We start from the raw sequence: 13,239 nt of genomic DNA, 5'->3' as shown, positions 1-13,239 counted from the left end.
CACAACAGGATTCTCTGATTCCCCTTTCATCCCACTCCCTGCTTTTCCTGATGTGATATGTAAGGACAGTGGTTACCTAAGAACGTGCTAAAAGGTCCAGGACCTTTAAGCACGTTCTTAAAAGTGAGCAGGTTATCCAAAGGGTATATCATACATATAAAATAAGGTTATGTAGTAGGACTTTGGCAGCCAAACCATGATGTAGATGACCAAATGATATGATGCTCATAACAGTATCCTCTAAGCTGATGAGGCTGAGGTTAGGACTAGGTTACTCCTTCCAAGAGCCACGTTGCTCACAAAAGGCAGCCAGGTTTTCCTTGAAGCCTACATGCTGGCTGGAGTGCCTGCATTCCTTCTTTGCCCACGTGCTGCTCAAGAGCCATCCTTGTCCTTGTTAGTATGCAGCTGGTGTGGTTCACCAGCTCTGCCAAGCAGAGCTTTTTTAATTCTCCCTCACTGGAGAGAGGAAACTTCAGAAACAGAGAATGATTAATGGGGGGGGGGGGGAGAAGCAAACAAAATTAGAAAAGGAATAATGAAAACCCTCAATGAAAGTGGAACAATCAAGATTTATGAGAATTCTATGAATTCCTCACCCTGGTTCAAAGCAGGACTGTCTAAGCTGTAGCACACTGCGCTTGGTGGATCTAGTAATGAGATGAGCTGTGTTTGTGCTTTCATTTACACCACCTTTGTGCCCACCAGCCTCAAGCACCAGGCCTGTTCATACACATAAGGAAAAAACAGAAAGCCAGATTTGAGTAACTTAGGACCAGCTGGAAGGTTGTTGGCCATGAAGGGTGGGTCTTGCCTGCAGCACAGCTTGGAGGGGCCACATGGGACAGCAGCTCCCAGCAGGGGAATAGCCAGGGGCAGGGCAGGGGTGGCACTATAGTGAAATCTGGTTTGTCACTATTCTACTATGCCTGGCATATGGATAAATCCCAGTTTCCCTGGAAAGACTCACCAGCTCAACATTCAACAGTGTTCACTGCAGGACTGGAGAGATCTGCCAGGAACACGTTTTTCCTGCCATCCCCTCCACAGGATGGAAGTCAATGAAATGTCTCTGGGCAGGTTTCTTACTGGCTATGGACATGCAGACTTCCCAGGCTCATACAGCAGTAAGCACAAAGCCAAACTGCACTGAGGGTGCCTTCAAGCAGCTTGGAATTAGAAACCATTGGTGCACGTATACATTAGCAGGGCTTCTTCTCTGGAGAGAGTCCAGCAGAGAAGTACCTGGCTCAGCTGTGAGACTCTTGCAATGAACTGTCTTCATGCAAAATATGGAACCTGAATAATTGCCTCCCACTCTCCATGAGCATAGTGGTGGGTGTTTGAGCATTTTTATTCTAATAGCTCAGCTTTGCTCTGCACCTTTTAGGCATCCCTTCACCACCAAACTCCCTCTGTGTCTGTGGGCAGATAAGGGTGTTAACACCAGGCTAACTTGGATGGTACAAGCTGGGAGAAGTGGCATTGTTCCAAAGCACAGCTTGTAGGTAGCACAGTCTCACATTTGTTCAGCATGAATCACAGAAGCTTTCCCATGTGATGTGTTGCAGGATAACCAATAGAAAAGTTGGTTAGGACCAGTAGAGATGAGAAGAGATGATACCTGAGCATGGAAATATATCAGCCCTTGCAGGAAGAGGTCACACCTGAACTCCTCAGAAGAACTGAGGTTTGCAGTGTGGTCTCCTGTCATGGGTTGTGTTAACCCAGGACATCTCAGTGCACCATACCAAAGACTGCAAACTTTTTTGAAGAGTTTTGAGTGCCAGACCAAAATGTTTGACCTATACCAGCGCATTTAAGAAGTTGCCACACCAGTAAAGAGATTGTAATTCAGAGGCTGTGAAGAGGAGGGATGGAGGAAAAGGGATTGCATCCATGCTTATTCCGGATACCATTCATTCCAGGTTGAAATGTGGAAGTCTTTGTGCTGCTCATTGTGTGCACATGTGTATGTGTACCTTTTAACCCTATCAGCAGCCTATGAAGATGCATGCAGTGGGAGCCTGAACAGTGGGGACTCGTGGGGCACAGTGTCTGCAGCACAGTCCCAGTGCTTGTAAACACAACACCCAACTTGTTCATGTTAAGTCCTTCCCTTCTTCTTGCTTTCTCAGTTGGATAACGAAAATAAAACCAAATAGCATAAGCAGAATTTTTCCAGTTCTTAGAACTATCTAGAATATACCTAAGGGCTACTCACCTGGTCCACGAAACACTTTTTGCTTGACTATGGGCCACTGCTGCTAATTTGCTAGCTGCATTTTCCATGCTAGTTGAGGTGAGGCAACATCCACATGCTTCATCTGGGTGCTGTGTGCTGGTGGTGGTCAGTTCAGCTCCAGATGATCTGGCATGTGTTGATAGTTAAGACTTTGCAGAACAACCAGTCTAGCCAGGAGATGCAGCACCACCATCATGTGGTGTGTTGTTCCAGCAGACACAGCTTGCCCAAGTGGGAGTTCCACTGCACAGTTACTGCAGTTGATTTCAAAGTTGTGCCATGCAGCTTGGTTACCCAAGGGGATGTCACAGGGAGGGCTCAGTGCTGGACCTCAGGGCAAGGACCTGGGTGTGAGTGCACTCTTCCCTCGCAAGCCCTTGGGCCTGGCTGCTCTGCTCTGGGCAGTCTCAGAGCAACAGGTACTAGCCAGTCTGGTCCAAGGAAAGATGTTTGTCAACAAAAAAAAAGGGCGAACAACCTTCCTTTGACAGTACATAAGAAGTGAGATTAAAACAAAACACACAACACCCACCCCCCCCATTAAAAAATAATAGAAAGGAAGCCCTCAGAAAGGGGAAGTTTGGAGATTGTGCACTGTTGGGTGTAGAGAAAGATCAGCTAGGAAGACGACTAAGGGAGAGAGTTGCTTCAGCTACAAATGAACTCAGTGGTGCCCATTAAACAGGCTAGTGCGTATCTGCCTGGGAAGTCACAGAGGGTATAAGGAAACCATCACTGCCCATGCTGCCTGGCCAAGTTATTTTCCATTGTTGAAGTATTCCACCACAAATTATTACTTTGCCCTTGCTGCCTGTGCTTTTGGCCCCCTCCCTCTTAGTGTCCAGAGACTGCTAGTGGTTTGTTGTGCCTGCTTAGGACATGGTGTCTCTGGGAACTTTTGGTCATTCTATTTGCCTCTCGAGCACATACGAAAACCTGCCACCTTGTCTAACATAGAGTCACTGCACCGAGGCAGCAAAGCAACTGCAGTGCAGCAAAATGTTAAAAGAATTTTGGTTTGGGAGAGAATTATTAGCATGAAAATTAATACTTATCCAACCCCTGCTCCACCATGGAGAGGAGCTGCATTGAAGAGCAGGCCAAGATGTGGCAGCAACGCAAAGGGTAGCACCAGCTAGGTTCAGAGGCCCCCACCAGCCCACCAGTCATGAGGGGGCCATGGGAGTTTTAGTCCCAAGTAACCATGTTGCTTTGTTTGAGGTATCCAATGTGCAGCTGTAATTTCTTTGTGTCTGATCCATATGGAGATGTAGCTTAATTCTACTAAAGTGCAGATCTTTCTACCCTCTCTAGGATTTTCATTACATAGCCTTACAAGGGTCTGTCCAAAAAAAGAGGCTGGACAGCATTGAGAACTGCTTTATCCCACTGTGACGATTTCAATCCCTTCATCCACGTGTTTCCTCTGAATGGAGGAGGACTGATAACCAATAGGTGCTACAGACAAGCTCTTTAGTGGGACTCCCAAGTGGGAGCTTGGATAAATCATTTGACCTCCTTCTGCCACTATCAATCCTCTAAATGAAGAACATATGTTCCTTCTGAGCAAAGCCACCATGAACCAGTGGAGAGTGAAGGGGATAAATAAACAAGCAACTGCAGCCAGTGGCAAATGCAACTGGTGCCTCCCCTCCGGAGTTGTTCCTCTGTCTCCATTAGCAGCTGAAAGCAGAAGATGCAGGGGAGGGGTAATAGCTGCTTTCTCATAACTCCCCTGCAGCCCTGCAGAGCCATCAGCTCAGGGCATAGAGGATGGAGAACAAAGGATACCAGGGTATGCCTCTGAGGAGTGGTGGTACTCTGAGGCATGTGACCCGCATGCCTTTCACACCACGTTTTTATGCTACTCAGAACCCAGCTTTCTAGGAGCCCATTGGGGAAATTCTGATGAAAATCTGGGAATGCTGTGATTTAGGAAATTCTGATAGAAATTAATACTAATGGTACATTGAATGCTCTGCTCATCACAAAGCAGATACTAATGATACAGAAAACCAGTCTACAGTTGGAAATCTGGAGACATGGAATATTAAACCCCCAAAGTTAAGGCCCAGATGCTCTGCATTGCACAGAAAAGCTGGTATAAAAACCACCCACCCCTCACCCTCCTGCCAGATCCCCTTGCCCCAGCGACGGGTGGGTTTTATGGGCAGCATTGGTGCTGCCAAAGACCAAGCACCAGAGTGAGATACCAGCCTTGAGCATGTCCCTGATGGGACAGAGATGATTGGTTTGTAGCCACAGAGCTGTACTGACACCACCCACAGCTAGGTGTGAGACTCCAAAGTGCTGGTGTTGGATCCCACAGACTTCCAAGAGCAGTAATTGGTTTCTGCTGACAGCTGCCCCATATGGGAACCCACCTCACCCCAGCCCTCTTCCTCACTTGCTTTTCTGCAACCCTAGCTCTGCTAAAATTGTACTGAAAGATCAGAAAAAAAATTGAGCCAAACTCTTAATTTCTGATGCTATCATCACAAAACCATCACCAACTCCATGTGTAAAGCTATTTCACTGCAAAGCCACTAGTGGGCCTGTTAATCTCATTGCCCTTGTGGCAGATGCTGAGTGCTTTAAAGGTTAACAGAAACCCTCTTTGGTGCATTATTGTGTATTGGCCTCACTTCCTTGCCTACAAAACATTTGGAAAATTACTTATCCCTCACACGCAGCTGGTGTGAGCCAAGGGCAGCAGCCTGCCACCCTGAGAGCGACTCAGTCTTACAGACATGTAGTAATAACAGTGAACACACACACACACGTGTATTCACTCACTCTATATGCCAGTGCTGCATATAATTCATTATTTCTACTCCTTCCTGTTTTCTTCACCAGAAACTGACCTGCTATCAAGTCACAGTTTCTCAAACATTCGTGGCAGTCTGGAGTCAAACTCTTTCAGGATATTGGCAGTGCCAAACCCAGCAGCTGAAGGAAAAGACAAATCCATGAGCATCCTCATTGTGTGGGCGTGATCACCTATGGTGATGCTGCTGATGCAGTTATGGTGTGTTTCTGGGTCTGCCTGTGCAATCCAATTTGTCTGCTGGTTTCTACCAGCACGCACAGGATGGCCAAGGGATCAGGCCCAGCCAGCATGGATTTAGGAGGGGCAGGTCCTGCCTGATCAACCTGATCTCTTTCTATGATCAGGTGACCCACCTGGTGGATGTGGGGAAGGCTGTGGACCCTACCTGGACTTCAGCAAGGCCTTTGATAACATAGCAAACTCCTGGCTGAGCTGTCAGCCCCTGGCTTGGACAGCAGCACTCTGCCCTGGGATAGGAACTGGCTGGAGAGCTGAGCCCAGAGAGTGGTGGTGAACAGTGCCACATCCAGCTGGCAGCCAGTCACTAGTGGTGTCCCCCAGGGATCAGTGCTGGGCCCCATCCTGTTCAATATCTTTATTGATGATCTGGACGAGGGGATTGAGTCCATCATCAGTAAGTTTGCAGATGACACCAAGCTGGGGGCAGGTGTTGATCTGTTAGAGGCTAGGAGAGCTCTGCAGAGGGACCTTGACAGGCTGGACAGATGGGCAGAGTCCAAGCGCATGAGATTTAACACACCTAAGTGCTGGGTTCTACACATTGGTCACAACAACCCCATGCAGTGCTACAGGCTGGGGTCAGAGTGGCTGGAGAGCAGCCAGTCAGAAAGGGACCTGGGGGTACTGGTTGATGGTAAGCTGAACACGAGCCAGCAGTGTGCCCAGACAGCCAGGAAAACCAATGGCATCCTGGCCTGTATCAGGAACAGTGTGGGCAGCAGGAGCAGGGAGGTCATTGTGCCCCTGTACTCAGCACTGGTTAGGCCACACCTTGAGTACTTTGTCCAGTTCTGGGCTCCTCAGTTTAGGAAAGATGTTGAGTTGCTGAAATATGTCCAGAGAAGAGCAACAAAGCTGGTGAGGGGTTTGGAACACAAGCCCTATGAGGAGAGGCTGAGGGAGCTGGGGTTGCTTAGCCTGGAGAATAGGAGGCTCAGAGACCTTATTGCTGTCTACAACTCCCTGAAGGGAGGTTGTAGCCAGGTGAGGGGTGGTCTCTTCTCTCAGGCAACCAGCACCAGAACAAGAGGACACCATGTCAAGCTGCACCAGGGGAGGTTTAGGCTGGATGTTAGGAACAAATTTTACACAGAGAGAGTGATAGGCCATTGGAATGGGCTGCCCGGGGAGGCGGTGGAGTCACCATCACTGGAGGTGTTTAGGAAGAGACTGGATGGGGCTCTTGGTGCCATGGTTTAGTTGATTAGATAGTATTGGATGATAGGTTGGATGTGATGATTTCAAAGGTCTTTTCCAACCTATTCTATTCTATTCTATTCTATATATACTTTGAAAGTAACAGCAACCAAATAAGCTGTCAAAAAATCTCAGCCATCAGGGCCAGAGGAGCAGCAGTCTCAGAGATCATTATTCATTTCACTAATAAAATAAAAATAATTATAGCTTTATATAATGGAAGTATATATGTATTTACTTGCATAAATATCTAACTAATATATTTCCGAGTATATTTTTATTATTACATAATGCCCACAAGCATTCTGAAACCCCACAGGTGTTTGGAGGGGCAAGACAGCTGGTTCCCCTCACCCCCTGGCAGACCTGAAGGGCTGGACCAACCCTCACAACACTGGGGACCCCCAAGGGAAGAGCTGCTGGAGGGGAGATGCAGAATAAGCCCTCCCTGAGGAGCCACCCATCAGAAGGCAGCCCCTCCAGCCCCACTGCAGCCAGCTCTGCCCATTGGTGCCTTTGCTGGCATGGTCAAACCTCTGGTACCTCTTCAAGGAAGGAGAAAAAAAAGAAAAGCCTCCCTCTGCTTCACAGACCCCTCTGAGGGTGAATTCCTCCAATTCACCTTCTCATTGTTTCAGGTGAGCACCAGGAAAAACATCCTCTATATGCCCTCCAAAGAAGTTTCTCAGGTAAAACAGAGAACATCAGTCTAGGAATTTGCAGTCCCAGCAGAAAGCAATCCTCTGCTCTCCTTCAATAATTTTTTTTGGGGGGGAGGGTGGGGAGGAGAAGCAGACAGGAATGATGACAGAAGGACTAGGTGGCAGTTGGGCTGGAGCCATTTCACATTCACTTTGTCCTGCATCACAAGAAATCAGAAGTGGCATGGATTATTTTTGTCCCTCTTTTGTAGGTCACCTTTAATAGAAATGTTAATAATGCTTGCTATCTGTAGATCTGAAATCTTAGATGGTTGCTCTGTAATTCACTGTCTTTATCAGCCTTCTTTAATGTATAATTTAATGCTTGTGTAGCTATTTTGTTTGGGTATGCCTCTCAGAATTACAACTGAAAAAAAAAATCTACGTGCTAGTTAACTACTTTTTATGGAAAGTATTTCTTTCATGTTATTTTAAAACCATAGAGCCAGGAGAAGTATTTTATGGGCCACAGAACCTTGCAGGGTAGTTAATTTCTGTTTGAGCCGGTTTCTCTGCTATTTTAAAGGGTGCCATCAAGATCATTGCTATTTCTCTTGGTCAGGAGCCAGCTGACTCTTCCACAGTTGCGACACATCCTTGTGCTGTTATTAAAATAGTAAAGAGGAGATGGATGCTGCATCACCCTGTGCTGAGGGGTGGCAGGAAGGAAGGAAGGAGGGTCTGCTTCGCTGTCCCAGGCACCCCAGGGCTTGCAATGAAGCGCTAAGGATGCTACATCCTTCTTCGGATGGGCATAAACAATTTCAGCCTGGTAATAAGGGAATAAAAGAAAAAGGATGATGGCAACTTGCATACCCCTGCCACCAGGTCCCACTACAGCTGTCCTTCCAGCTGGGTGTAGGGAACTAGGTGTGCTGGTGCTAGCCCATGATAGGTGCTTTCTTCTCTGACTGAGTCAGCCGTGGTTTCTTTCTTTGTGGGGGAGGGAGAGCTAGGCCTTCTCTCACCACCACACCATGGGCAGCGACCAGGTCTTGGTCACGTGCAAACTGTGGGCTCAATGGAGCACGTGGGTCTTTGCCACACACGCCTCGGCTCAGAGTAAGAGCTCTCTGCTTTTAAAGCAGTAATTGGGAGGTTAGCTGAGCCCTAGGCAAGCTTGAGTTACGCACTAAATATTCTGCCTTTTGTTTCATAATGAATTATTTGGTGTAGCTAAGCAAAGGGGGGGTTTCTTTTTGGTCTTTTCTCTGTAGCTTGTTCCTAGTCTGCTTGTGGGTGTGTGTTGAAATCTTTGCTTTTTGCTTATGAGGTCAAGTGCTTTAATCAGGAGCAAAAAATTTGCATGCTTTAGTCCTAAATTCTTTGAGCAGCTGCCAAATATAATTAGAAACAAATGGCTTTATTCCTCATTTAAAAGCTCCACATAGATTGGAGGGGGTGGCACAAGGGGAAAGCTTGCTTTGCCTGGCTGGTTTTTGGGGAGCTTGCAGACAAAAACATGAGGAAGCCCTGAGAGAGAAGGAGCATCCCACGTGTTCCCTGCAGAGGGCAGGGAGTTTGAGTAGCAGTGCAGGAAGCAGTGCATGGGGTAGCATGGCACCCCTTGCACATCTGCTTTGTGAGCAGCCTGGTGTTTTCCCAGCATTGCTTTCAGGTAGTGGTGGGGGCCGGAGCAAGGTATTATCCCAGGAAAGCTGCCTGGCCCTTGCCTGCCCATGGAACCACACATGCTGCTCATGCCCACATTCCAGGCACCTCAGTGGAAGTCAGACTGGGCTTTAGACAACCATGTGCAGGACATTTGAGAGTTTTAGTGCTCCCTGGGCTTACCATCCTTGACCACCAGCAATTGAACCCCAACTAGATGCTCACATAAATTAATTGTAAGAGCTGAAGTGAGCTCCAAGCCATACAGATACCCACTTCATCTCTGCTTAAACACATCTGGATGGCCTGTAAAGTCAATTAAATTATATTGAGGTGCATCCACAAACCATCTGCAGTCTGAGAGAGATGTAATAATTTCATCCTCCTGGTATGGTATCCCACCATGTCCATTACACCTGTCTTAATCTTTTGGGTATGTGCTGCCCTCCGCCTTTGCCTGCTGCCCACTCTCCAGGCAAACCACTCCTCTCCCCATGATACTCACAGTTCAGCCACACTGTGGTGCCCGATTCCTCACAGGAGGGACACAGCCTCTGGCCCTGGGAACGTGAGGTTATCTGCTGGCACTGCAGCTCCCACAGCCCTGTGTGATGGGCCCTGGATAAACAGGGGCTGTTGCTCACCCCTCCAGTGCCTCCGGGTGTGAGGGGGGCACCTGCTGCGTGCACAAGTGCTCGGAGGCCACAGGCTGCCTGTTTCAACACAGAAAGTTTTGGCGCCAAAATGGCCGATGATCAGTTCTGACTGGCTTCCACAAGATGTGAAGTTTTGCAGCATAGCATCACAGCCTGGCAGTGCCTCAGGGCACAGCATTGCCTAATGGCAATACTTCATAGCATAGCATCACCTCATGGCACAGCCTCACCTCACAGCATGACACTGACTCATGGTATCACCTCAGGGCATGACATCGCCTCACAGCATGGCCTTACCTCATGGCATCATTTCACAGCATGTTACGCCTCACAGCATGGCATCTTCTTGTGGCATCGTGTCACCTTGCAGTGTCACCTCCTGGCATGGTGCTGGCCCATGGTGGCAGGGCGTGCAGCAGAGGAGGGGCGTTGAGGGGAAATGAGGAGGCCCCAGCCACCAAGCTCTGAGGGACGGTCTGCCTCAGACACTGAGGGATGTGTGGGTTTTGCCTTTCCTGAGTAAACTTCACAGCAAACTGAATAAAATTTGCAAGTCTGTGGTTTTGCTTCTTTCTTCAAGACTTCCACGGGCTGGGCAGTGTCAGCCATTCCCCTTCTCCTGGAGGAGCAGGCCACATCCCTTCCCCTGGACAGCCCCTGGGGACACGGGTGGGCAAGGTTTGCACCCACACTGCGGGACTAGGCTCAGGCTGGAGGCCTGGTGACTGCTGCAAGACAACTAACTGGCTAATCACCAATTTGTTGAATGCTTTTATGCTCATCACTGAAAAAAAACCACTTGTTGAGCAGCTCACTCTCCACAAGCAGGAGGAAATGTAGCAAGCTACCAGGATTTTTGTGCCCCCTTGTTATATTGGGGGAAGTAAGGTGCAGGGTGCAGCTCCCAAGGACAAGGCATAAATGCTGGGCCCACAATTGAAGTCCCAGTGCTGCAGGGAAGGAGGGGGGTCAATGACCACCAGGACAGAGGACATCCCATCCCACGCTTTGCCTGTGACTCAGGGGACTCAATCCCCACATAAACACTAGATGGAGCATTTTTTTAAAGTCACATAATGGATAAATCAAAAAGCTGAATGAAAACATAGATTATGTCGTATCCCACAGCCCTTACATCCCTGTGTGTTTGCTGGGTATATGCCACTTCAAAGGGCACTGCTGGGCCCTGGCTAGAGTCATAGGTTTCTCCTGCAGAAATACCAACCTCCAATAGTCACAGGTCCAGGGCACTTGAGGGAGATGGGCTACATTTCTGGCTACTCCTTTTGCTTTCCTTGATGCCATCCAGCCCTCCCAGGTTTCTCTTCAGCTGGAGAGGCAACATGCTCTGACAGCATCTCAGTTGTGAGCATATCCAAACTGGGGAAGGCAAAGATACAGGCTTCCATTTTCTTGCTCGACGAATAACTGAAGGTGTCTGATATTCCTGGAAAGCCTGTGGCTGAGTGTTCCATTTCCCAGAACAATTACGGTGCCACAGGATTACTGGTGGTGTCTGTAGGTAATCTGCTCCTCCCAACAGCAGAAACTTTTGTAAAAATGTTCCTGAAAGCTTCTGGAGCAGAAACATTGCCAGTATGGCAGAGGGGGTCGATGGAGTTAGGGTAAGCCCCAAGAGGCTGCTGGGAGATGCAGCTGCTGGCTAAACATCTGCTACCAGCTACATACCCCAGGATTCATCCAGGGAAGGGGGATCCTCCCCCAGCACCTCCACTTGCTTCCAGCCTTTCATGCCCTGCCTGCTGGTGAAAGCCCTGTGAAGAACCTGTAAGGTACTTGGGAGGTGTGTGCATCAGGTACGCAGGCTGCCGTGGCCCACAAACAAGAGACAACCAGAAGCACTGCTTAAAATCTTTCTGGTGTGCTGGTTGTGAGTTTAAGGAGCATGGCACAGGGCGCTGCTGTGTGATAGCAGAAAGGCAAGACAGCAAGAGACAAAACAAAGAGCCCTCAGCTCACTGTGGAAGTCCTTGTGCTGTCCAGTCTGAAGAGCAGATGAATGAATGAGGACTCAGACACCAAGAGATTATGTCGAGGGCATTTCAGCGCAGTGGTGACCCTCTTGCTGGTTCAGGAAGTGCCTCACTGGCAGCCATGCCAGTGGACCATGACACAGGTGCCCGTCCTGCCCTCATGTCCGCTCCTGGACTTGTACCTGTGGGAGAGGATGTGAGGGGTTGCATGGACCTGCTCTGTACAGCTGGGTGTGAGAATTGGGCAGGAGGCACCCCAGCTTCCCCTGGCCACATCCAGCCTGTGCACGAGCACAGCCTCAGTGAACTCACAGCACTGCACTGCTTAATCTATGTCTAATGGCTGTCTCTTTCTCCCAGCTGATATTTCCCCTTACTTCCCAGCACACACAAGAAACACTTCGAGACTTTCCCTCAACCACATCATGTATCTGGAAGTCTCATCTAATGCTGACATCAACCCTGTCTGCGCTAGCCTGGCTACAGCACAGTTAGGGCAACGACTTCCCTGCAGTGTGCCATGCTCTGGGACTTCCCCACAGGCAGGGTGTTACATCTCTGACAGCAGCCCATACCATAACTGCACACCAGTCTCTGTCTGTGGCTTGTGCTGCCCTTGGAGATGTTGAGTGGAAAAGAGCTCTGTGGGCACGGACAAACAGTCTCAGCCGTGCACGCAAAGCAGGGCACAAGTGCCCAGAGCAGTGGCAGCTGCTGATAGCGGGCCTATCCATGGCTTTGACTCCTAGGATCCCAGGGATGGGGAAGGCATCCTTGCACATGCCCTGCCCAGGACCACAGATCTAAGCTACAATGTGAGAACAGCAAGTGGCCCTGGCCACTAGGCACACCTGTCCAGATGTGCCAGGCAAGGACAGTACCTGGTCCCGATCAACATCCAAGCAAATGGTTTTCTTGTTTGTGGGACAGGGAGAGTAACAGTGCTCCAACAGCACTCACTGTGGTAATGGCTTCTCAAAGGGCCACCAGCTGTAGGGGTGCTTTTTGGACCTGTCAAGGAAGAGAGTACAAATTAATTTTACTTCATGGCTGTTTACTGTCATCAGCGGAATTAGTAGTCAGCACCTGGCTCCATGATCTTACTCATAGCCAAGCCAGGAAGAACAGGGGGCGCTTTTCAGATCCCAGCTCAAGCCTGCAGTGCTCGTGGGAAAAAAATCCTGCTCTGAGATGCAAACAGAGCAAATGTGCTATTGGAGCCACTTGCTGAGCATGGATGTTATCCCCTTAAAAGCTATTCCTACAGTCAGCTTGACCACGGCCATGCTTTAATGCGAGCATCCTGTCAAAAGAGAGGCACTGACTGAAGATCTTGTCTCTTCCTCCTCTAGGCAATGGCAAACCTCCATTTCTTTAATCTAATCATTTGCAGGAGAAGATATTTTCTCAAGAAAATCCTACATAAGAGGGCTGAAAGGTTGGATGGGATAACATGTAATCCATAGTGATAAGGACTGTTTACAGAATTATTAATCAAACACAAGAGGGAACAGATAGTAACATTTTTTATTAAATATTACAGTGGATCAAAAAGTACAAAATATCTTTTGCCTGCTATGTGATTGGGAAACTATTGGCACATAATACAGTATCAAAAGCATTAATAAGTACAATTTGGAAAACATACAAAAATTGACTGTTTATAGTTGGCTCAGCTTTATTTCTGGTAGTGTTTAAACTAACGCAAAGGTTACTCAATAACCTTTTAAATGGGAAACTATATAATATTACTGGGCCATTTTTA

The sequence above is a fragment of the Melanerpes formicivorus genome, unplaced genomic scaffold (genome assembly GCF_026170545.1).
Source record: "Melanerpes formicivorus ecotype bairdi unplaced genomic scaffold, bMelFor1.0.p_v2 SCAF_6, whole genome shotgun sequence".
Lineage (NCBI taxonomy): Eukaryota > Metazoa > Chordata > Aves > Piciformes > Picidae > Melanerpes > Melanerpes formicivorus.
Note: the sequence above shows the minus strand (reverse complement) of the source record.